Source organism: Cavia porcellus, unplaced genomic scaffold, assembly GCF_034190915.1.
Source record: "Cavia porcellus strain 051 isolate PalLab524CR breed Dunkin Hartley unplaced genomic scaffold, mCavPor4.1 scaffold_25, whole genome shotgun sequence".
Taxonomy (NCBI): Eukaryota; Metazoa; Chordata; class Mammalia; order Rodentia; family Caviidae; genus Cavia; species Cavia porcellus.
The window spans coordinates 53449018-53472609 of NW_026947508.1; positions in this window are offsets into that span (position 1 = coordinate 53449018).

The window sequence follows — 23592 nt, forward strand, 5'->3', positions numbered from 1 at the left end:
CAAGCTGCTTACCTACTTGTCACCAGGTCATAACTCTTATTATTTTTCCGATTTGAGCTGAATTATTGCCACCTCTCTCTATGGTAACACTGGAGGCAGATGGGCCAGACCCAGCGCTGAGAGCAACCCCTTTGCCCTGTGAAACTGTGTGTGGGCCGAAGTATGAGACGCCTGTGGCCATGCAGAATACTCTGGCAGATGCACAAGACACAGGACCCTGGTGCTATGCAAACACTCCAGACCGGCTGGGAAAGCTGCCTGTCAACAGGCTCCTTCTTCCCCTTAAATGGCATGCTCGCGTCTTGGGGAAGGGCTCACCCTTCGGCTTGCTGTTCTATTTTCTCTGTGGGATGCTGGCAGCTGCTGTGTTGGTCCTTCCCATTCAACTCATTTTGCTGTCCTCTTGGCCGACTCTGAGCGCTAGAAGGCTACATCCCCCCAAATCACCGACCCTCCCTTCTCACCCCTCCTGATTGTAGCCAAAGAGGTTACTCCAGCAGGAGAGAAGAGAGCGTGAGAAGAGAGGTCAGGGTTCGGTCCACCTTTCCGTCCCGCCTTCTTTCTTTGCCACAGTTCCAGCCTTGCTTGCAATCTCCAGGCCCTTAACCACAGATGGAGGGCAGGAAGAACGGCGGGTGCTCCTTCGCACTTTTGTCTCCTGGGTAGCAGTTCTATTGCTCTCCCTTCACCCAGAGAGGGCCCAAGCTTCTGCCTGTTGCTAGCTTCAGGCTACTGAACCTTTGGTGGTTTCCCTCCCCGCCCCTTGCCTCTAAACAGAACTCTTAAGTTGAATCCTTTGCAGCCAAACCCCTTCGCACACTGTGGCTGCCAAGATTCTAATTAAGTGCTTGCAGGGAGGGTCGGCAGAGTTGAGTCCCAGGAGCAGACGGGGTCTCTTTGTTACCCTGTCTGCCTGCCTATGATGTTGGTAACTTCTGAACCTTCCTCCAGTGAGGCACTGGCCAGCCTGGATCCTGAAAGCTCTGCCTGTCTGGCAGGAGCTGCAGAGAAGCAAGGGGCCCACACAAGGCAAGAGCCCTTTTATCTCTGCAGGGGAGAACAATTTCTAGAGATAGCACATAGGCATGAGGGAGGCACTGAGGAGCTAGAGCACCACCTCAAAGCCTCCACCAATCATTCCACCCTGAATTAAGTTTTTCCTTTCTTTTTTTGTGTGTGCAAAACCCTCCCAGTGATATCGCCATTTATTTTAGTGACCTTCTGTTCTTCTCTAGGTGAGTTACAGGCCACAGGACTCCCTTGATCACTGATCCTAAGCCACCAGGCCCAGGGCCACCCTGGCTAGAAAAAATGCATGTGGCCTGAAACAGGACATTAGCTGCTATTAGGGGATCTAAAATCCAACTAGCAGCATGATCTTGCAAAACAAAGGAAAATGTTAAACATGTGGCATGTGTCAGGACTCTTTGCATATAACAAAGTGTCCAATGCACCCAGCAGCCCAGGGAAGAGCACTCCTGACCCCACTTAAGGGGAGCTGTCACCCAGCATGTGGGTGCATGGCCTGGCTTCATATGCAAGGGTCCTGTGTACTATAAGACCGGGTAGAGAAGCCAAAGTCATTGGGAAACTGGACCTAGAGAAGTAAATAGCACCAAAACTCATGACAGTTGAGATTCATCAACAGATGAGTGGGTAAATAAGACACTGTTTATAAAGCAATGGCCATAAAGAAGGAAAATTTTGAGTCACTTATAGAAAAATGGATGCATCTTGCATTTGTAATACTAAGTGAAATAAATAGACACAAAAGGTTAAATATTGCCATGTTTCTCTTATATGAGAAACCTAAAGCATAAATTAAAAAAATACATTAGGAACTGGGAGAAAGACTTTGTGGAGATGGGAAGGGGTTTGAGGATGGAGGGCAAGAAGAGGGAGAGCAGGAGATGGGGAAGCAGAAGGGATGGAGATGAGATATTTAGATGCACAATTCCCCATGATGAGGGTATTATGATGTATCACAGACATGAACTAATAAAAGATTCTAGCCTCAAATTCTTCACAGACATCCACTGTCCCCAAGGCTACGGACAGGAGGCTGCATTCGCATCTGTCCCGTCACGATGGCCTGTGGGTCTTTGCCCGCGACGTTCAGCACATACATGGCCTGGAGCTCCCTCATGCCTTCCACGTCACACACAAGCACCTTTCTCCCCCCTGCGTGTCCCATTGTGTCTGCCTGAACAAATACACACAGTTGCCTCGAAACGCACTTGCAGCTTTCTGTAAAATGGAAGTGTATTTGTGGGTAACCCACGCGCCTTTTCTTGCATACTTTAAATCATCTCTAGATTATTTCAGATGATTTATATACCCAAGGCAATGTAAATGTGATGTAAATATTTATTGTGAACCATTGTCTAGAAAATAATTGCAAGGGAAAAGTCGTCTCGTGTTCAGTTGAGCTGCAATGTCTTTCTCCAGACATTCAGTCCATGCTTGTTTGAATCTGAGGATGTGGACCCAGGGATGTGGAGAGCATTCCATTTCTTTATAGATCTAACTGAAGCCTTGAGAACGCTGCTGGCACCTGGAGGCCAGTTAGCTGCAGAGCTCTCTTCCCTTCTGCAGATGGAGGCTCAGAGGAGTGAAACCACGGCCCACCAGTGTTGAGCATTGCCGACCTTCAGACACACTATGTCTGACCCTGGAGCTCTGTCTCATAAACCAGCCACCACTGCCTGCCCCAGGGTCAGGTTTACAGAGCTCCACCTCTGTCAGTAGCACAATCTAGTCTATTCATTTTCCTTCGTACTCCTCAGTTTCCTCTTTGGTGTACCTGTCTCTGAAAAAGGCAGTAGGCAGCAGCAGGCCAGGCCATTTTATATGGCCTACTTTGTGGGAGCAGAGGCCTAGCCTGGGTCATAGGCAGTCTGTCACTGGGTCCCCTGAGCCTCCCTTTGTCTCCTAGCCAACATTTGCTGTTGACCTGCATGTCACTTGATCTCTGGGCACATACATGGATCCACATGGCCCAGGAGGTGAGCAGGTGACACAGAACTTGGCAGCTGCAGCTGAGAAAGGGTTTTAGAAAGGCCTGTGGCTTGTTTCAAGTTTGATGGAAAAAAAAAAAAAAGACTAAACCAAAACCCAAGCAGCCTGTCTGCCAGGAGTCTGTGAACACAGTCCAGGCCAAAGCCAGTGTGGGCCAAGAGGGAAATTACAGGCCTTAAATGGGAGACAAGTCTGCAAAGCCTCATGGAGTGGTACTTGACATGTTTGTTTGCATGCACCCTTGTTTGGGTGAATGTTTTTCAATATGTGTATTTTTAAATTTATTTTTCTTTATTTGACTGAGACCCTTCTTAAAAGCAACATATAAACTGATAATTGGGCAGTTCCATTAGCTGGTTTAGTCAGCAAGTATTTACTGACCTCCTGCAAGGCGCCAGGCACTGTGCGAGGCGCTGGGCATCCAGGGTTTCAGGAGGATCTGGCATAGCGGAGGCGGCTCAGCTGCAGGAAGAGATTTGCACAGAGCAGATCCCAAAGGGCCTCAGGGCCTGGCCCTTTCACTGTGCAGCTGAGCCGGGAAGGAGGTGAGCCCTAGCTTTGCTGGGACAGGAATACAAGCAGGCCTTTCAGGCACGCACAGGTGGAAGGGCTCCTCACTGAGGGAAGCATCCTGGAGCCCACCTGAAGGTCAGAGTGTGACTTGCAAGGTAATGGAGCTGGGAAGTAGCAACTTGAGAAGCTGAGGTCAGATGTCTGACTCCAGTCTCCCCAGCAAGAGGCCTGAACCTATACAGCTGTGTGGCATGGCAGGAGGACAACGTCCAGCTTACTTACACTTGTCCCCTCCCACAAGGACCCTGCTGCTCTCAGACTACACCTCAGTTCCTAGAAGATCTCTCCCCTGGACTGTAGAGACCTTTGTGGGCCTGCACTTTTCTCATCAACAAGTAATTAAGGGCACTGTTAATTTGATGTTTTTCATATACAGTGAGAATTTGTCATTTCCTATGTTGGCAAGACTATGCTCAGCAGCAGGGCTCTAAAGAATTGCGAAGCCATCTTGTTGGTGGCGATGACCTGTGGTAGAAAGCACTTCCTGCAGTCCATAGAAGGCATTTAAGAAGGCTTTGTGGCTGTGAGATTGCGGTGTGTTACTTAGGCACTGCTCTCGTGCTGTGCTGGGTATGGACCCTGCATGTCATTTGTGAAGCAATAAATCTCCCCAACCGAGTTGCTCATCACCACACACATTCATTTTTTCACTCAAAGGTTGGATGGACCTTGAGAGCATCATCATAAGTAAAATAAATTGGACACACATGTGTAAACATCACATTCTTTCTCTGGTGTGAGAAACTGAAAATGTAAGAACCGGGGAAGGGAAGGGGGAACGGAAGGAAGGCAAAGAAAAAATGAGAAAAAAGAGTAAAATGAACACAGAGCTTTGTGAACAGGGAGGGGCAGGGGTTTTGAAAGGAGGAGGTAGGAATGGGGGGGGGAACAAAAGAAGAATCAAGATATATCATGTACAGGTGTAAATTCTCTATAATGAATGTGATCATTTTGTATACCTAAACTGTACCATTAAACACAAGTAAGTTTAAAAAGAAGAATGACTTCATTAAAAAGGTAAAGCTGAATTGAACTGATTAAAAATGCTACAAATTATAAAAAAAGCATTTGAGGACTGGCTGAGATGCTTGGGCCTAGTTGCCAGCAGGGCCTGTCTGCTCCTTTCAAAGCATTTTGGGGCCCCGCTGAGAGGGCCCTAGCTTGCTCTTGCAGTAACGAGCAAGTGAGCAGAGATGATTGCAGCATAGAAACAGACCACACCTGCGGAGGTGTCAGCCCCGAACACTCGCAGCCAGGTGCACCCCATTCCCATGCCCATGCAGAGCCCAGTATGGGCAGGAAAATAGCCTTGCCTGCTGCAGGGATGCCTGGTGATGTCAACGGGCAAAGGACACTGTTTTGACACAGGGAAGGCATAAGGGTGGGGAAGACACTGGGACGCAGTAGATTGACTCAGGTCTGAGTTGGCGTTGGCCAGCCTTTAGAGACTGGGGATCACTTCTGAGCCACCCTCCATCCTCACCTAATGAGGTTGTGCTGGCTGCTGGGCTGAGAGCTTTACAAGATTCTCATGTGAAGGGGAATGGAGGAATCACCTTCCCATTTAACTGACTGATGGAGGCGCACAGCCTGGCCAAGTACTGGGTTCAGTGCCTTGCACCACTCCGGAATTTAACCAAGGTGTGTGCATTGTCTGGCATATGGCTGTGATTCTGTCAGAGGGAGTTTTGTCCAGGGAGTTCTGGTTCCCTAGACTTTTACTTTCAGATGGGTTTCACCAGGTCACCTGATGTGACTGGCTGCCAACACCAAGTTCCAAAGTTCATTGTTGTTTGAGAAAACAAAATAATGGGGACTATTATTAGCAGGGATCAGAGGGTGATCACACCTTCCAGTCACAAGTCCCTGGGAGGAAGGACATTTGAAGCAATGCCTGGACTACATTGGTGGTGTGACGTTCTTGGCGTGGGGCAGATTTCATAATTGCCATTCTATCAGGTGACGCCAAGGCCACTGCTCCTCAGATATCTTTCTAGTCTAGGGCCAGTTGCCCTTATATCTTGGGTAAGGACAGCTGGCAGCTTCTCTTTTGCAAGACTTGACTCATGCAGTGCAGAGGATACTACCAAGTTGGGGTGAGACGACCACAGTCTGACTCTTGGCTGGCACTGCTAGCAGGCAGAGCTGCCCTGGTCCCTGGCAGTGCTGTGCTGTCTGCCTGTGCACCTCCTCTAGGTGGCCCTTTCCCTGAATGTCATTTTATACAGGAGGTCTTCCCTGACCCTCTCAGGCTAACACCCTGGATATCCTGGTGACCCTGTTGTTCATTTGGTTCTCTACTACTAGTAAATGCTCTGTAGAGCAACTCTTGGCCCTCATTTGCCACTGAAATCCTGCTTTCCTACTGCATATGTAGTGGGCACCCCAGGGCTGTTTAGTTATGGATTGAACTCAGTAAGCTACCAATTGAATTCTGAAAGCGACCTGCTCTGTAATAGTCGTATGGTAGATCTAATGTCACCTGTGCTGTGGAAGCCACTTGTCTCTACATCCTTGTTGCTCAGTGTGGTTCCTGGAAGGACATCCTCCTCTGGGAGCTTATAGGAAATGCAGCATTTAGGTCCCTTCCTGGTCCAGATCTACTGGAGGCAGCTCTGCTCTGTAACCAGATCCCACAGCACTCTGGTGCACACTGAAGTTTCAAGAAGCGATGCTCGGAATGACTTGGGGCTGCTTTTGGTCATCAGATCTAGAATCTTGCCTTAGGACATTCAAAGACTGTCGCAGCCTCTAAAGCCAATTTCCATTAGTGGAAGCAGCTCAGCTTTATTCAGTGTGCAGATCCTAAGGTGGCACAGCTTGGGTAGGCCAGGCCCTTAACATGATGGACAAAGATACTCAGTCTGTTACGCAACTGATTGTCTGAGTCCTGGCTCCAAGAACATGCCGAGGGCTCCTGGGTCTCCAAGGGCATGATCCATGTCTCTAGCAGGAACAAAGGGGTGGGCTAGGGCCTGATGTCTAATCTCTAGCTCCAGTCTGTGAGACAGCAATGGTGGTCTCTACTGAATAGAGGAGGAAGTGGAGGTCCAGAGAAGTGAAGCCACTTGCCCAGAGTCACATGGTTGGGAAAATGGCAGAGTGGGAATTGTCCCATTATGGTAGGCCAGCTCTCTCTAGGAAGCTGCTTGTCTAACTCTGATAGCAAAATCTCTACCTTGTTCATCCTCTTCATGTGGAACAAACTACATTCTCTGAAGCATGAGCACTGGCCCTTCTTTGTCTTTGGATTTCATCTCCTGCTACGTATTCTCATGGCACCTGTTCTGGCCACACTTGCCTGCTTTGTGTCCTTTGATTACGCAAATTGGTGACTGTTTCAGGACCTTTACCCTTTCTTCTCTATCCAGAGGGTCCCCCAGATCTCCTGCTGCTTCTCTGCATTCAGAGCTCACTCATACATCAACTCTTCAGAGTGCCTTCCTTGCCATGCTGGGAAAACAACTCTTCCTTCTCCACTCCCAACCACATTACTTCCTATGGGATTTGCAGGCCACTCTCTGAGTGTAGCTTGACTTTTAATGGAGTCACTCCCTCAGAGCTGTGGGGTCCAGAAGCATTAGTGATGTGACCCAGGTTGAATGGGGTGGGGCAGTAGGTTGACTCAATAGGTATAGGCCAGTGTATAAGACCCTGTATGCTCATTAAGAAGCTCACATCATCTACCCTCTAAAAAGTGGCAGAACTAGGCACCAAATCCAGTCTTTCCTACTTCCAAAAACTAAGTTGTCTGTTTCCCCAGCTTTAAGTCTTCTTTGTAAACATGTGTGAATAAATTTGCCCAAAGTCACAAGGAGAATTAGAAGCTGTATTAGACCAGGGCCAGTTCCCCAGTTCTCTTGATGTCACACCAATGTCCTTCTTCTGCAATGACACAGAAAAAGAAAGGTCTCCAGACTAGCTCCAGATAGCAGAGGACCCGGGCCTCTTATGAAGCAGCCTGAGTGGCCTAGGGAGACTGATACCCTCCTTGAAGATGCTGCTACTGGACTGAGGCCGGGCACCTCCAGGGACAGAGATGAAATGTAACTTCCACCACTTGCATGCCAATCTATTATTGCACTTTCCATGTGCCTAGGGTCTTTATGGGCAGAACAGACCCCATGACCCAGGCACTGGAGGAAAAAGAGATTATTTATAACACAAACTAAAAGCAATACATAATAAAGGAGCTAGGTGACTGCCCTAGGAAGCCAGCCTGCTAAGTCAAGGAGTCACAGGCTTAGAGAGGACCTTAAAAAGCCAGCTCAGCTTATTGCAGCTGCTACAACAGAAACACCACAGACAACAGAAACTTAGTGCTCAGAGTTCTGGGGGTCAGAGGTCTAAGATCAAGGTGCCAGCAGGTGATATCTGCTGAGGACCTTCTTTCAGGTTCACAGACAGCTGTCTTCTTGCTAGGGCAACTTCACTTGGTAGAAGGGGAAGAGAGCTCTCTGTGGTTCCTTTTCTAAGCTATAATCTCACTCATAGGAGACTGATGACCATATCTCCTGCCAAGGCGCCATGTCCTCAGGCCATCACTGGGAGGTAAAAATTTCACACATCAGTCTTACAGAAAGGCAAACCCACAGGCATCCAGCTAGAGTTGGGGCTGGGCTCCACTGTGGCCTGCTTTCTCTGGGAAGGGTCTTGGTGTACCCCTAACAATCCTGGCTTCCTATGCTCCCTGCAGCTTTAACACCACACAGGACCAGTGGTGGCAAATCTACAACATGTGTGCCAGAACTGGCAGTGTGTTATCATTGAAACCTCTGTATTCTGAATTGTGTTTGGATGCCTCCACTCCTCCCAAGCCTGGTATTTGTCACTGGTTTGTTGTCTGGCCCTGGGATTGGCGGTGTGAGTGCTGCACCCACCCGTGTAGAGCCAGAATACAGTGTGAGGGCAGGAAGAAGGGGTGTCTTTCCCCTTTCTGCTCTGTTCACTCTTGCTGTTTGTGGTGGCCGTGAACAGCTGCCTTGCCACACCAGTCTGCCTTGGAGCCGGCTGAGTATGGACTGACCTCCCTAAGACTGTAAGAAATAAACCTTCCCTTGCTTCTGTTTGGGCATCGGGTATTTTCTCTCAACAATGAGAGAAATGTAACTCTGACACTCTGAAAATGTTGCCATCACTCCTTAGGTTATGTGTCCACCCAGAAAGCTGTGAGCAGCAGCCTTTTCTGTTTCGTCCTCATTCCATTGTCAGAGACACAGAGCCAGACCAGCACAGTGGTAGAAACAGATACATAGGCGTTCACAGCAGAGCTGGATTTGAAACCTTATCTCCAACTCTCCTGGCTACATTCTCATTTCATCTTATAGTAACCTCCCGCTAGCCAGGCCTCTACACTCTGGGCCTTAAGGCATGAGCAAGATTCTTCTCCAACCAACCACTTAAAGGCAGACACTAAGGTGAGATGTTCTTCAGGTGTGGTGGAATCCAGAAAGACCTCTCTGGTGGCATTTTGCCAGAGTCAGCAGTGGCTTGGGCCAGATTTGATTCTGTCACTCAAGGCAGGGGGTCCCAGTGATACCCTGGGAGCCCTTCACCATTGTGGACTCAGGTGGGCGTGGTCTGGACTCACAGCACATGCAGGTACATGGAGCCATGCAGCTTTATCTGTGCTGTAATGATTGGCTGCTGCCCTGTGAAACATGGTTCAGTTGTGGAGCTTTGTTCCCAGTGTAGGGAGGTTCCAGAAATGCCTAGCTACCATGGCATGGAGTCTTGTACCACTATCTGATATGACCTTAGAGGAGAGGCCTCTGAGCTCATTGCGTTTCATTCATGTCCCCTAACTGATCAGCAGAGGGTACCTGTTGCTCATAGCAAAGGGAGAGGCAGGTTCTGCAGCTCCCCAGCCATCAGTGAAGGGGCTGCTGCATCAGTTCAGCTGCTGCTTCTCAGCCACCTCAGATCTTTGCTGAAATGGCACTTTCAGTGTGGCTCGCTGGCCACCCACATAGCTCAAACTGTAAAGCCCAGCACCAAACCCTTACCATGCTCAGGTATCACATAATACACTACTACCTCGGTGACTTTGCTACCGCCCAGTTCACTACCTACTTAATCACACACACACACACACACACACACACACACACAAACACACAGACTCTGAGAGAAGGGGATCAAAAGACGGGTGGAGCACAGTGAGAGGGGAGGGAAAGGAGATGAAAGAGGAATGGAGATATATTATGCCCCAGTACCAACTCCCACAAGGAATGTAATCATTATGTACTGCACACACGGACTAATAAAACTGCAAAAAAACACCCTAGTCTTCTCATGATCAACTGATTTACAAGTACCAGCCCCTTGCATCCTCTTTACAACTCTACAAGGAGCTACCACCATTTCTCTCTATATACAGATGAGGAGACCAAAGCATGGAGAGGATGGCCACCCACCTAGGTCACTCAGCTCAGTGACAGGGTCGTGCTGCCATCCTCACGTGCTCTTCCTGCATGTTCTCCCCTCAGACCCGCCCCACTGTGGAACCTGTGTCCACGAACTGCATCAGACTGTGCTTTGTTCACTCACACTGGAGTCTCGGAGCCCAGAGTAAAACCTGGCACACGTGGTGCCCTATGCTTACTGTAAATGAACCTCACTCTGTTCATTTTGGGTAAAGCCCTCATTGACAGATGCTGTGCATAGATGGCCGTGCTGCACTAGCCCGGTCTCCGGGTTTCAGGAAGGTGGGGAGCAGGCAGACTGAGCCTGGGCATCAGGGCCCGAAAAGAATGGGGCTCAAAATCCTGACTTTCAGTCAGGATTTTACCTAGACTATTGCCTGAGCTCTGTGACCGTAGTGATTTCACCTGAACTTTCTGAGCCTTGATGGGGTCATCTTTACAAGGGAGACCATAGCGGCTTCCTTGCGGGGTTGCATGCAATGGGGAAGTTCAGTGTAGGTAAAGCGCCAGCGCACAGTGGGTACTGGCAGAGACCCATCCTCCATTGTAGAAAGAGGTGAGAAAAGAGGGGGAGAAGTCACCTCTGTTTAGGCAATAAGTGCTTTTTAAATTTTTTTTAGGTGAATCTATTAGGGTCGATGTAGTGGAGAGAGCAGGGACCGAGATGGGACATTCCACTTTTCCCCTCTGCTAGGATGAAGATTGGACCGACTTCAGTCAAACCAACAACGCATTTCTTTTGATTCCCGGTTAAAGCCATATTGACGTCATTTTTTTCTCTTCTGCTATCGTGTTAAATTTGGTTGTCCATAACATAAAACATGGGCTCCTCAGAAGTGGTTTCCCCCGTATTATTGAGCAGGCAGGAGGATGTCAGTCTATCTTCCTCCAGAAAACAAAGTCTGTTTTAAATTAAGGAGAACAAAGCCGCACATCTGACATGCGAGTTCTCCATTCTTCCTAATTTGTAGGCTGAGCTTTTAAAACTCTAAATATTTGTCTTTGTTTTAAAATTGTTTTCTTCAAGTCTTAGTCAGACCTTCTGCTGTGAACTGAGGGCACCCAGCTTGGAATCACTGTGCTGGGTGCATGGACATGATTCCCACTTTCTGGGTGTGGAAAGTCTACAGATGACCACTAGGCAGGATGGCTCTTTCTTTGGGCTCGTGTGACCCCAGCACATGCTCAGTCGATGTCCCCAGATCCTTCTGCTGTCTGCAGTCATGGGAACAGTGCCTGGTGCCACACTGCATTGATTCCCAGCTCCACACACACCGCTCCTTGGTGTAACACCTTCCTCTTTCTTCCTAGGAGCTCCAGACCTGCTTCATCTCCAAGATTCAACATGAATCTTCACCTGTAACAGAACTTCTGAGGAGGCCTGAGCCCCTTCCTGGCAACTAAGCTTCCGTTTTTCATTGGTGAACCTCCTAAAGCACTGCATCACTGTATTTGAATAGCTTTAGGACCGAACATGGGGCCTGGTGAACACCCAGTGCCTGTTGAATGACTGACTTAAAGAGAAGTCCTGAGTATAAATGTCAGTCCCAAAGGAGCTGGTAGAGGAGGCCCTGGGATGAGGCTCCCCTGGCCTGTCCCCTCAATTTTACGGATGAAGAAACTGGAATGTAGGGGAATCCCTTGGGCTGCACACATTGCTGGCAAAGCGAGGTCTCTGCACTTGGCCAGGCCCTGACTCATGGTATCAGGGTGCCCCACCCCCCATCTGAAGACACTGCAGAGGAGACCTGGATGCTGGTGGTGAGGACTCCGCCTAGGGTGAGAGACTATGCTGGAGCAGCATCACCAGAGCTTGATGGATGTCTTGGCAGCAGGCTGCTTGGCAGATGGAGGGACATGAAGAGAAAGAAAGAAGGAAGAGGGGCCTGGGAGGGGAAATGGATTTGAGTCAGCACAGGAATGAGGAGAGAATCCCACAGAGCTGCCCCCCATCAAAGCCGTCTGATGCATCACGGCTGGGCATTTGGCCAGATGTTCAGAAAAGTGGACATTGCAAAACATCTCCAGGGGAGGAAGTGGTTAGGGTTTCCTCCTTGGATGCTTCATTTAACAAGAATTCAGTAGAACTCAGTGAAAAGGGAGCACCCCGAGCCCTCCACGTGGACCTGAAAATAGGCTTCCTGAAAATAAGCTGGAGGAAGGAGAGTATTTGACCCAAAGTTCCCAACCAGGGTGAAAAAAAAGGCATTGTAGAACTTATTTTCTCCCTGGGTGCACTGAATCACATCTGTAACCCCAGCACTTGGAAAGCTGAGGCAGGAAGATCACCAAGAGCTTGAGGCCAACCTGGACTACTTAGTGAATTTAAGGCCAGCCTGCACTACAGAGCAAGACTTTGTCTCAAAAAACCAAACCAACCAAAAAGAATATCTACCCAGAACCTGTCACCACCTACAGAGTCTTCTTCTGTGCCCAGCACTTGTCTCAGTTCTTTGGACATTCTCCCCAAATCCTGGTGGCCTGAAGTTCTCAAAGGGTGAGCAACTGGCAGCCCTCAGATCTGGTGTCCAAAGCCAGTGACGTAAGGAACGCGGGGCCTCAGTCTAAGGGGAAGGTATGCTCAGATAGGATGCTGAGCTAACCTTCTCTCTCCAGGCCTATTCTCTCCCACAATGCTGACTCAGTTCTGCACAACCAGTCCTCTGAAGTGGACCCCAGACCACCCTGACCCTGTGTGCTAGGGATAGAGCTGGTTTCTGCCCTCTGTCTTTCCAATTCTGGTGCAAGGAATGGATACTAGACAGGTGCCTGGGGGGAAAACAGCTCATTTCATTCTCACACCAAACCAGGAAGGTAGGTTTTTATCATTCTCGTGTGAAATGGGAGAACTGAGGCATGAGAGGGTCATGCTGTTTGCTGGTCTTTTAAAAGTAAAGAAATTTCCCAAGTGAGGTTGGATGTTTCATGAAACTTCTGAATAGAAGTAAGGTATAATGAAATCTTGGTTTGTGAGCATAATTCCTTCCAAAAACAAGCTTGTAATCCAAGCAAATCAAAGCAAATTTCCCCATAAATAATAATAAACATTCAGATGGCCTGTTCACAGTCTAAAGTATTTATATAAAATGATTGCAATACTGTAATACAACACAAAGTAACAAAGGAAATACAAACTATAAAGAAAAATAGTGTAGGTGATTGTCTCACTATCTTCAAAAACCTTTGTGGCTGGTGTGACGGAGGCAAGAAGTAGGAGGGACATTGTGTAAGGTGACTGTCACTATCACTAAGGGAATTGCTGCTATCTATTATTATCTTAATGGAGTCTTTTTCTTTTCAAGCAACTTTAATACGGAATCTACCCTATGATGCTTGCTTTTGCCTCTTTTTGAGGACTTTGCAAAAATGTGACATTACATTGTCATTAAACAAATTCATCACTTGCACTGCTACAACCTTATTCAGGTAGTGTTTTTCTACAAAATTTTATACTGTGTCCTACATTTTATGTATCTCCTGAATCTCATAAGCATACTTTTTCTTCTCCTCTGCAGATGAGATCTCCTCCATAAGCTCCTGCTGCTGGGAGGCGATCACCTACAATCCCATAGCAATACCAACAGAAGAGCCACTGGCTTAGCTGGGAACATGTTACATTTGCATCACATGCTACTCATACTGCAAGTCATCACTCCTTCATCAAGTCAAAATTTATTAGAAATGTTTGCTTGTCTTGTAGAACGAGGCCTCACAGAACACATTACTTGCAATCCAGGGTTTTACTGTTTTTATTTGTATGTCTAAATCAGGTAACTACTGATCAGCCTTACATCTAACCTGACTTCCTCATCAGTCACAAAGGTGAAGGCTGCACTAAATCCTGGTGACTTACAATGAATGGAGTCGGATGAAGATCTGTTCATGTAACACGTCCCAGCTTCAAAATGGCACTGAACTTGGTCTTCAGAGGCCTTATTGAGCAGGCCAACATGTCAATACCTGGGACTATGTCCACATAGCCAAAATTAATATAAAATTTGGAAAACTGTGGCATTTTAGCCTCAATGAGTGGCAATCTTCATGCTCATCTTCTCCTGTTAGGTAAGCTGCTGTGGCAAAGTTCCTCAAATTATGCATGCGTTGGGCTCCCCTAAACCTAGACCTCTCCTGCTGGACTCATTTCACGGGGGACAGTCCCTTCAACACAGGTTCACAGCTTCCCTAGCAGGCTGGGCACCATGGCCATTCTGCCTGTGTATTCACAGAAAGATTTTCTTTGCTCTTTCACAGGATTCGCCCCTCCAGGTTGTGGAGCAGGGTGGGACCACAGCCCTGGACACTGCAGGGACCACAGCTTATCCTGCCCTCTTAGACACTCCTTGCTGGAGTCAGAACATCCTCTTTCCAGTTGTTCGGCCTGCTCTTTGGAATTTCTCTTTGGGGAAGTTGGGAGAGGGTGTATGTGGACTGCTCAGAAATCCAGAGCGACATGAAAAGCCTCCCATCTCTTGGAGACTGGAAAAACATTCATGTCCTAGTATGAAATTAAATGTACATGCTGAGCCACCCAAAGCACATCCTGTTGGCTCTGCCACCTCCAACATGGTTGCTGGGACTTTTGAAATCTGTCTCACGGTGAGGCTCAAAGTCTCCTCCAGGACCTATGTTTGTCCTGTGCCTTCAATACAGGACCTGAGAACAGAAAGGGACAGTGGGAGAAGAGTGCTTGTGGCTGGAGGGATGCTGAGAGGTGGCTCGGCCTGTTGCTTGTGCCCCTGACCCCAGTCAGTCTCTTGCTCACATCGGGGGCTGGGAGAGGTAACTGGCTGTCTTTGGAGGCAGCATACCTAAGCTAGGGCTCCATGGCGGAAGGGGTTCTGCTTGCCATCAAGGGTGGGGTCAGCAAGAAGTCACTTTGGTGAGCTCAGCTCCACAACCCAGTTACCCAGCAAGGCCAACAAGGGCGCAGCAGAGCAAGCATGGGGCACAGGGTTGTTTTCATTCTCTTCTATGGAGTTCAGATTGAAAGTCCCTGATGTCCTTTGAAGAGAGGACATCAGGCTTGTGTCCCTGCTCAGAGCTGAGTAAACAGCATCGTCGGGGCCTGCAGCTACCTCCACTGGGCACATGGACCAAAGCCTGGCTGGCACTGCAGAAATGGTCCAGATGATAGGAATTGTCCTAACCTCTGGACTTGGGTCCCCTAGGAAAAGCCTCTGATCAGACAGCCTGTTGTGACACTGGAATCTATGTCTCAGGTAGAAAGGATGTGTGGCCTTTGATCCAACAATTCCATCCCACTTCTGGGAAGGCACTCAGAATAATTGCTGATGTGTATGAAGACATGCGTGCTAGAATGTTTAGTGGGGGAAACCTGGAAGCCACTTAAATATCTAACAATGAGAGTGAGTTAGGAAACTTATAATGCATCTCTATAACAAAAATATTAGCCATTGATAATCATGTGCTGGGGAATATTTGTTGATATGGAATATTTAGTATATTGTGCCAAGTGAAAAAGAAGGCTATGTATGATATGTACTACCTGCTCTCAATTATGTAACTATATATATTACCATGACATTTATGGAATCCTTACTGTGTGCCAGCCACTGCTGTAAGCATTTAAAGCATATTCATACATCTAATCATGAAACAAGCTCGGAGTGAAGCTCTTTATTGTGGTGCTGAAGATAAACCCAAGCTCATCCCCAGACCTTTTTTATTTCTTCATTTCAAGATGAGGTCTTGCTGTGGCACTAAATTCCCCAAGCCAAGCTTGAATTTGTAAACTTCTGCTTCAGTCTTCCAGTGTGCCAGGATTACAGGTGTGCACTGACACCTGGCTGAAAGAAGCTATTGTCATTGTTCTATTTTACACATAAGGAGATTGAGACATGGAGTGGCTGCGTAATGTGTATGAGATCACACAGCACTGAATGGTAGAACCTGTGTGTGCCACAAGGTGACTTGGCTCTATGGCCTTGTGTCAACCCAAAGCCGGCCACATGCTCTCTTCCTGTGTGAGTAGGCATGTTTGCACAGAAGGTTCACAGATGAAAGCTATGTTTTCAGTAATCTCCTCCTGAGACAAAGTGGGGCAAATACTTCCAGGCATGACACATGTCTGTGGTGCAGCCTGGGAGGACATCAGCAGCCGAGTGTCTCTTAGGGCCCAGCCTGGGCCAGGGAGCAATGCCCCAGTCTTTTGGGCAGCAGAAGTGTGACTTAGCACCAAAACCGTGCAGCCCATTCTGTGTGGCCAAGAGCTTCACAGGGCACTGGGACACATGGCCAGTTTTCTCCTGAAACTTTCATTGTAGCCAGACAGGCAGGGAGGGAGATAACAGTAATAAAAAGCCAAGAAGAATACCAGCTGGAGCTCAACACTTGGCAGGTGCTGTAGCTGGGTGTGAGCAAGGGCCCAGGAAGGTGACCCTTGCTAAGGGGTCTTTCAGATGAAATCTCAGTGACCACAGAGGAAGGGGAAGCAAATGCAGCAAAGGGTTAACATTTGGGAAACATGGTGAATGTGCATTAAAATTTTGTGTTAGACATTTCAGTCAAGATTAATTTAAAATAAAAGGTTATAATATATTAAAATACACACACTGCAAAGCAAAATAATCCCTGTCCCCTCAGGCAACAATCAGGAAGAGCTTGCTGGGGAGCCACAGGTATAAAGACCAGGCCACTGAGGCTGGTGTCTTCCCTGGACATGGCCAAGACCCAGGCCTGGGGCATGGGAGTAAATCTGCGCCCTTTCCTTGGCCCTATTAAGCCAAGCTCCTCAAGTCGCACTTCACAAATGTCCCTTGATGGGGCTCCTCCTGGGATGGCTGGAGGCTTCTTTCCTGGGTCAGAAAGTAAAGCCAAGGAAGGAGCTGACTGCAAGCTCTTGTGGCAAGTGAGCAGCAGAGGTCGGGTCACAGCCAAAGCTTCTGCACTGCAGGCTGCATCACATCTGTGTTCCACCACTCAGGGATGCGGCCCCGGGACCAACCCAGTCCCCAAGAGGAGCAATGCTAGGGACCGCAGACGGACTTCTCTGGTGCTGAGGTGTTCTGTCTGTTAATTACTGTTAATTCTGTCAATTACTTAACTGTAATTGTTATTAAAATAGAGGTACAAGGGGCCAGAGATTTAGCTCAGTGGCATAAGCACCTCCCTTGGCAAGCTCTAGGTTGTGAGTTCAATCCCTGGAACCAAACCAAAAGAACTGCAGTAAAATAGAGGTAAAACTTCTTGCCTCCAACTGAAGGTAGTTATGAGAATTAACATTCGAAAGAGAGGGTGCAAAGTAAAGAGCTTTGCTGGAGAGAACTGACCATAGGGGCCTAGGCCACGTCTACTGATTCCAAACTAAGGGCAGCAGTTTCTTTTGGGGGAATCTCCATGACTAGCTCAACTGCTGCCAGTTTAGAGACACATTTCAAACCCCAGACACTTTAAAAACTCAGGAGCTTAGAGAGTTAACATTCATCACTTACATAGCTCCTGTGAAGGTCCTACTGTCTCATTTGGCTTTCTACTCCAAAAGCCTCTGGACATGGCACCCGTAGCTCACTTTTCATGAGGAGGAAACTAAGGCTTAAAGTACCCAGCAACAAATTGTGAGCCCACACTGTCTAATGCCAGGGATCCTGCCCTTTTGCCACTCCCACGGCTGGATGGGCCCCCATCCTCCCAGAGATGGAAGCTTACCACTTGCAAGGATGCAGAAAGGTGTAGCCTTGGAACCTACCCTGCTCACGGGTCCTCACCACCCTAAACCAATGATCCTCATGATTTCATTGAGATGGTATGCATATTTCATTTGTGTTGGCACAGAACAGCTATAAATCATGCCCATGGACCCATCGACACCTTTTTTCACATTGAAGGTGTTTATAGGAACAGGAAGCCCAGCCTCTGCATGCATGCACTGGTCTTCTCTATGTCAACATCACCACAAATAAATGTATGCAGCCCAGACTGTTTTCTGTAACTGCTCAGTGAGCCCATGATACAAGGCATTGTTGCCATAGAGGAACAGAGAGGCTTTCCTGTCTGGAACGTCTGACTGAGGATGCTGAGAACTTTCCCACCCAATTTGCACCCCCCTTCTCAGTGCTCGCAGCTGGCTCCCTCTTTGGAGATACCCCTCTGCTTTTTTGCAGCTGAACTGGAATTGAATTTGTGGAGTTTCTCTGCACTGGAGAAGTAGACCCATCCTGTGGACTCATAACATCTTAATTCTTCATGTCCTCTTGGTTTGCAAAGCTGATTCCCTCTTTATCACAATGGACTTGCTCAAGGTCCTGTGAAGGGCTTCCTTTAGTGTTCCACAAGGCACACAGGGACATCAAGGAGCAGAGAGGGAGGGGTCTATCATTTGGCTTTGAATTTTTCTCAGAACTCAGCACTGAGTCTAGCCTTCTCAAAGGCCTCACTGGCCTTGTAGATTATTACCAATGTGGTTGCCAACATTTGTGTCTGGGAGAAGTCTGCCAGGAGACAGCCTGTACACAGTCACAGTGGGTTCAAGTGAAACAGTTTATGGATACACAACTATGGAGCTGTGGAGAAGATTAGGACCTGGAACCCAGAGTCTTGCAGTACCAGGCAGCCATTAGCACCAACTCTTATGGACTGAATTGCGTGCACCAAAACTTGCATGTTCAAATCCTGATCCTGGTGTCACAGACTGTGGCTGTATTTGGAGATGGAGTCTTCAAGGAGATGATTAAGCTAAACCAAAGTCACAAGTGCAGGGCTCTACGCCAGTACAATATCAGAAGAGTGATTTGGGATGCAGACATGTACAAAGGAAAGACCATGTGAAGATGCAGGGAGAAGAGGACCATCCACAAGGCAAGGAGAAAAACCTCAGCAGAAACCTTGATCTCAGACCTCCAGACTTCTGGGCCATGAGACAGTAAATTTCTGTTGTTTAATCCACAGAGCCTGTGGTCATACGGCCCTCAAGATCTGGTATTCTACCCCCTTGCTTGACAGGAAGATAAACAGCTCACTTCTCTCCTCCAACTTCTGATCTTTTAGGGCTTCTCATGGACTGAACCTCACTGAAAGCTAAATGAGATATGGGTGCAATAGAATATGAACACAGCAAGTACTCTGGGTAAGGGTAGGAAGATTCATTCATTCAACAAATACTCGTCAAATACCAGGAGTTATTCTGGGTGCTGTGGACATACAGGTAAATGATAGAGCTCACAGCTCCCAAGGGCTTACACTGTGGCATGGAAGGCAGATCCCACTATGAGTTCCACCATGTAAGGGCCTTACTGCACAGTGCGGTCCTCGAGTGGACAGCTGCTGTCTGAGAATAACTCAGCAGAAAAAAGAGGACCATAGACAGGGGACCATCTACTCTGCTGGCCCTGGGTTGAGGAATGGGATTCTGTGGAGACACACAGGTAAACACAAAAAACCAAAGATGTACAAAGGGAGGATCTTTTTGAAAGGAGGGCCTGAGGGACTATGTAAATCTAACCTGTCCTTCAAAGTCAGATCCAGATCTATCTTCTCCAAGGATCCTGCCTAGAGCATCTCAGATCACAGAGGCAGAGCCCTACCTCTTCTCAACTGTCAGACTGATGGGCTCAGTTGACACACACTTACCCCGGGCAGAATGACAGTCTTGTGTATCTTGGAGTAGTTCACAACCTCCTGGGTCAGGAATGCCTGGATTGTGTGGACCATAGAGACCATTATCAAGCCTCCAGTCCCTCCTAGCCAGTCCATATGACAGCTGGAGCAATTGTCACAGCCCTCTGGTGCTCAGAACAAGTCACTCTGCTATGGACTTCCAAGGGCGAGATGGAGTGCCATTACTACAATGCTAGGATCTGACCCTGGCCGAGATAACCTAAGCAGATGAGGGCACACAGTCCCTGGTTCCTGCCCATGGTGCCTATTCTCTGCTGCTGTGCAGTGCCCATCAGCCAGTGAACTGCTGGTTGGCAAGTGCTCTGGCTTGTGCTGGTCCCTGGGTCCCACACATACTGTTTTCTTTGCCAAGTGCCATCCTCTCACCCAGTTCATGTCACCCTTCAGCTTCAGGCAAAGAGTTGATGCCACAAGAAGCTGTGACTGCCCAGACAGAGCGAGCATCTGGTTGGGTTCCTCAGCATGTGATGTAGTTCCCCAGGACCCTGGTGTCTGCCATGGAGGCTGCCCTCTGAGAAGATGTGTCTCAGTCCTTGCTGTCCCTGATGTCACCCTTGTCCAATGTCAGTGCATGACTCTCAATAAATGCTGACCATTTTGTTTGTTGTTCCCCTTCACTCTGGTGGCTCTGCATCATCACTTCAGTCTTTTCCAGCTTAGCGATGGATGTGCAGGTGAGATATCTCCCGAGGGCTCCTTGCCCAAGCAGACTTGGGAAGACCAGGGCTTTTCCAGGAACCTAAGCTGCGTCAGGCATTCCCAGCAACTCCAGAACCAAAGGCAAGTGCTTCTGCATCTCTAGAGAGGAAAACTCTCACCCCGAGAGGACACATGCATATATCCAAACAAAAATAAATAGCCAGAGGTTGCTCAGATCCAAGTGGGGAGAACATGACACTACCAAACAGGGGCTGACTCAAAATAGGTGCTCCAACCCTCAACAGACGAGTAAATGAGAGAAGGAAAAAGGAAGTGAAAGGAGGAAGAAAAAAACAAGACAAATTGTCTCATTTTGGGTTTCAACTGGACTTAAATAGAACAGTATAGAAGGGAATTGGCAGAGTAAAAGCAGAACCATAAGAAAAGAAAAAGGAACCAGCTTTTCTCGAGTGCATTTACTAGCAAACATTTTGTTTGTGTGATCTCACTTTAGTTTAAACAGAGCAACTCCTACCAGGGCAGATACTACTGTCTGAGCTTTACTGATGAAAACATTAGGTCTCAGAGCAGTTGAAATATGTTCCCAAGGTCACACAGATTTAAACTTGGCTAGGAGAATTTAAAACGAAACCCCACTTAAACCCAGGTCTCTGTGATCCTGGCCCCCATGATTCTTACAGGAATCATACCTACTTGGATACTTCTGTGCAGGCTCCGCCATGTGTGCCCTGCCCCGTTGTGTATCCTCGGGATCCAGCTTCTGCGTGCAGCCTGGCCGGGGCTACAGCTTCTTCCTCAGGCCCACTCCCTTCATCCCTGGTGAATTGTGGTGTGACTGGATCCTAAACTGGTGACCTGAAGAAAAGGCCGGGTGGGGTCCTCTGTGTGATCTTCTGAGAAAGGGAAGAGGTAGTTCATAATTGGAAAGGCGAGATTGCTCTTCCTCATAGGAGGCATAGAGTTAGAATGTGAGCTCCTCTGGGCTTCAACCCCACTCCTCCCAGCCAGAGCCTGGCTGCAGCCTCTCCAGGCAGAATATCGCTGTTCACTGATGTTCCATTACTTGCATCACCGACCCTGACCCTCCTGCCAGCCTTTTCTTTTGTCTACTGTAGGACATAAGAACCTCTTCTGTGCTGCCAAGAAGACCCTCTGAGTTTCACACTGTGCCGTAAGGCAGTGGTTATGCACTTTCAGCTCTTGCCTACTTTCCTAACTCATCGATAGAAGTCGGTAGTCATCACACTCCACTCTCCTCCATTATCTCTTCTCTTCCCTTCTTTTATTTTTTTGACAATGTCAGGGATTGAAACAGGGTCCCGTGCATGCCAAGTAAGTGCTCTACAATGGGGCGACTCCCAACCCTTTCAACTGTCTTTCGAATATCTGACATATTACACCTGTGGGTTTCCTTTTACTATAATCCTGCTCCCCACTTCCCAAAAGCCCTTCAACTGCAAGCTATTGCCTGCCACATACTATTGGTGCTCTCCATATGACCCAGCTCCAAAATCCCCATGTAGAGCCACTCCCGGGACCAATTGTCTTGGGTTGGTGACACTGGGAGACAGACTTTGTGGCAGATGTCTCTCTGGACAGCTTATAGCCTGGGAAACACTCAGGATGAGAGAATACACAAGGCAGGACTGGGGATGGGGGATGCTGAACTGAGGTGCAGCTGCCAGAGACTGTAATTTGGCCAGCTCTTTTGCATTGTCACAGACAGGTGAGTGCCTTTGACTCCGGTGACTTTCACATTAATCCGCTGATGGATATGGAATGCCCTCAAAATAGGCATCACTTTGCTGGGGGCAGCACTCTTCAGCCAAAGGTAATTATCAGAGAGAAATTCACTGTACCTGTCAGGAGCCAGCACTCTGGGTCCTTGGAAGACTGTCTCAAGTGGGCACACGGCAGCAAGCCATGGTACAGAATGGACAATTGAAGAACTTTCTGTTTGTCTTTCTAGCTATTCTGGAAATCTCTAGAAAGGGGCTCCGAACTGGCTTTTTAGACCCAACAGTGCTGATGCCAGTTAACCATCCTTGGTACCTTAGCATTAGAAAGATCTTTTGCATTTTCCAATCTACTTCTGCTCACCTATTTTCCAGATGAAAACACTGAGCCTATAAATATGAAATGTCTTGCTGAAAATTCCACACTGAACTTGTGACTGAGCGGGTCATAAGCATATTAATGGCCTCAGGAAAAGACTTAAACATAGAAGCATTTCCTCTGCTGTGTGCCAGAATTGGAAGGTCCAGGGCTGGTAGAAGTTTCCACAGTTATCAGGGAACCCCCGTGCTGCACTTGGCTTCCTGCTCCAAGGTCACCTCAAGGTCCAACGCACCTTCAGGAAATGCATGTGGCCACATCTGGTCATGGGTTAGCATCAGAAGAAATCAAGGGAAACATAAGGACATTCACACTATTTTTTTGAGGACACTTTTTTGACACTACATTGGATAGAACTATATCCTGTATCATCTCAACTTGTGAAGAGAACTTGGAAGTGTTGTCTTAATTGTAAATGATAGTTTTCTCTAGACAGAAGAGAGTTCTATATCTCAGTACACAGGAAGAAATGGGTATTTACAATCTCTACCACCTTGGTAATGGGACAATTAAAAAATTGGGGGATTTTTACTTGGATAAGTCTTCTTGTAGGTGTGGGATTAGTTGAAAATTATTTAACCTCTACACAAATAGTTTCTGCATCTATTAAATATACCAGAGTCTGGCCTCATGGTGCATTAAGGAATGGATTGTGAAAAGCACTCACCATAGTGTCAAGTGGGAGATTGGCACAATGTCCCTCCTTCCCTCTCCCAAGTTACTGGTTAACTTGGTTCCAGTTTAATGGGGTTTGATCTTATTACCCACTTCAAAACCCTAAAGAGTGGTTACTATCCTGTTCATGAGCAAATCCAGCCCTGAGCCCAACTGTTCTGTGGAGTTTGTTGGGAAAGCAAAGACAAGCCTGCTGGGATGCTCTTAACAGACATTTCCCTCACTACCCTTGCAACTCGAGCTTTTTTTTTTTTTTTTTTTTGAAAAGGTGTCACTATGTAGCCCACGTTGGCCTCAAACTCATGGTGATCCTCCTGTCTCAGCCTTGGGAGTGCTAGGATTACAGGCATGCACCACCACCCTGAGCTCCCCTTCCTTTTCCATCTGATCTCATTCCAGGAAAGCAGATCCAGGATCCTACACACTTCAAAGGTGGTGCTCACACTGAATACCATCTCTGCCTCCTATGCTGAGGCATCTGCACCCTCTACCC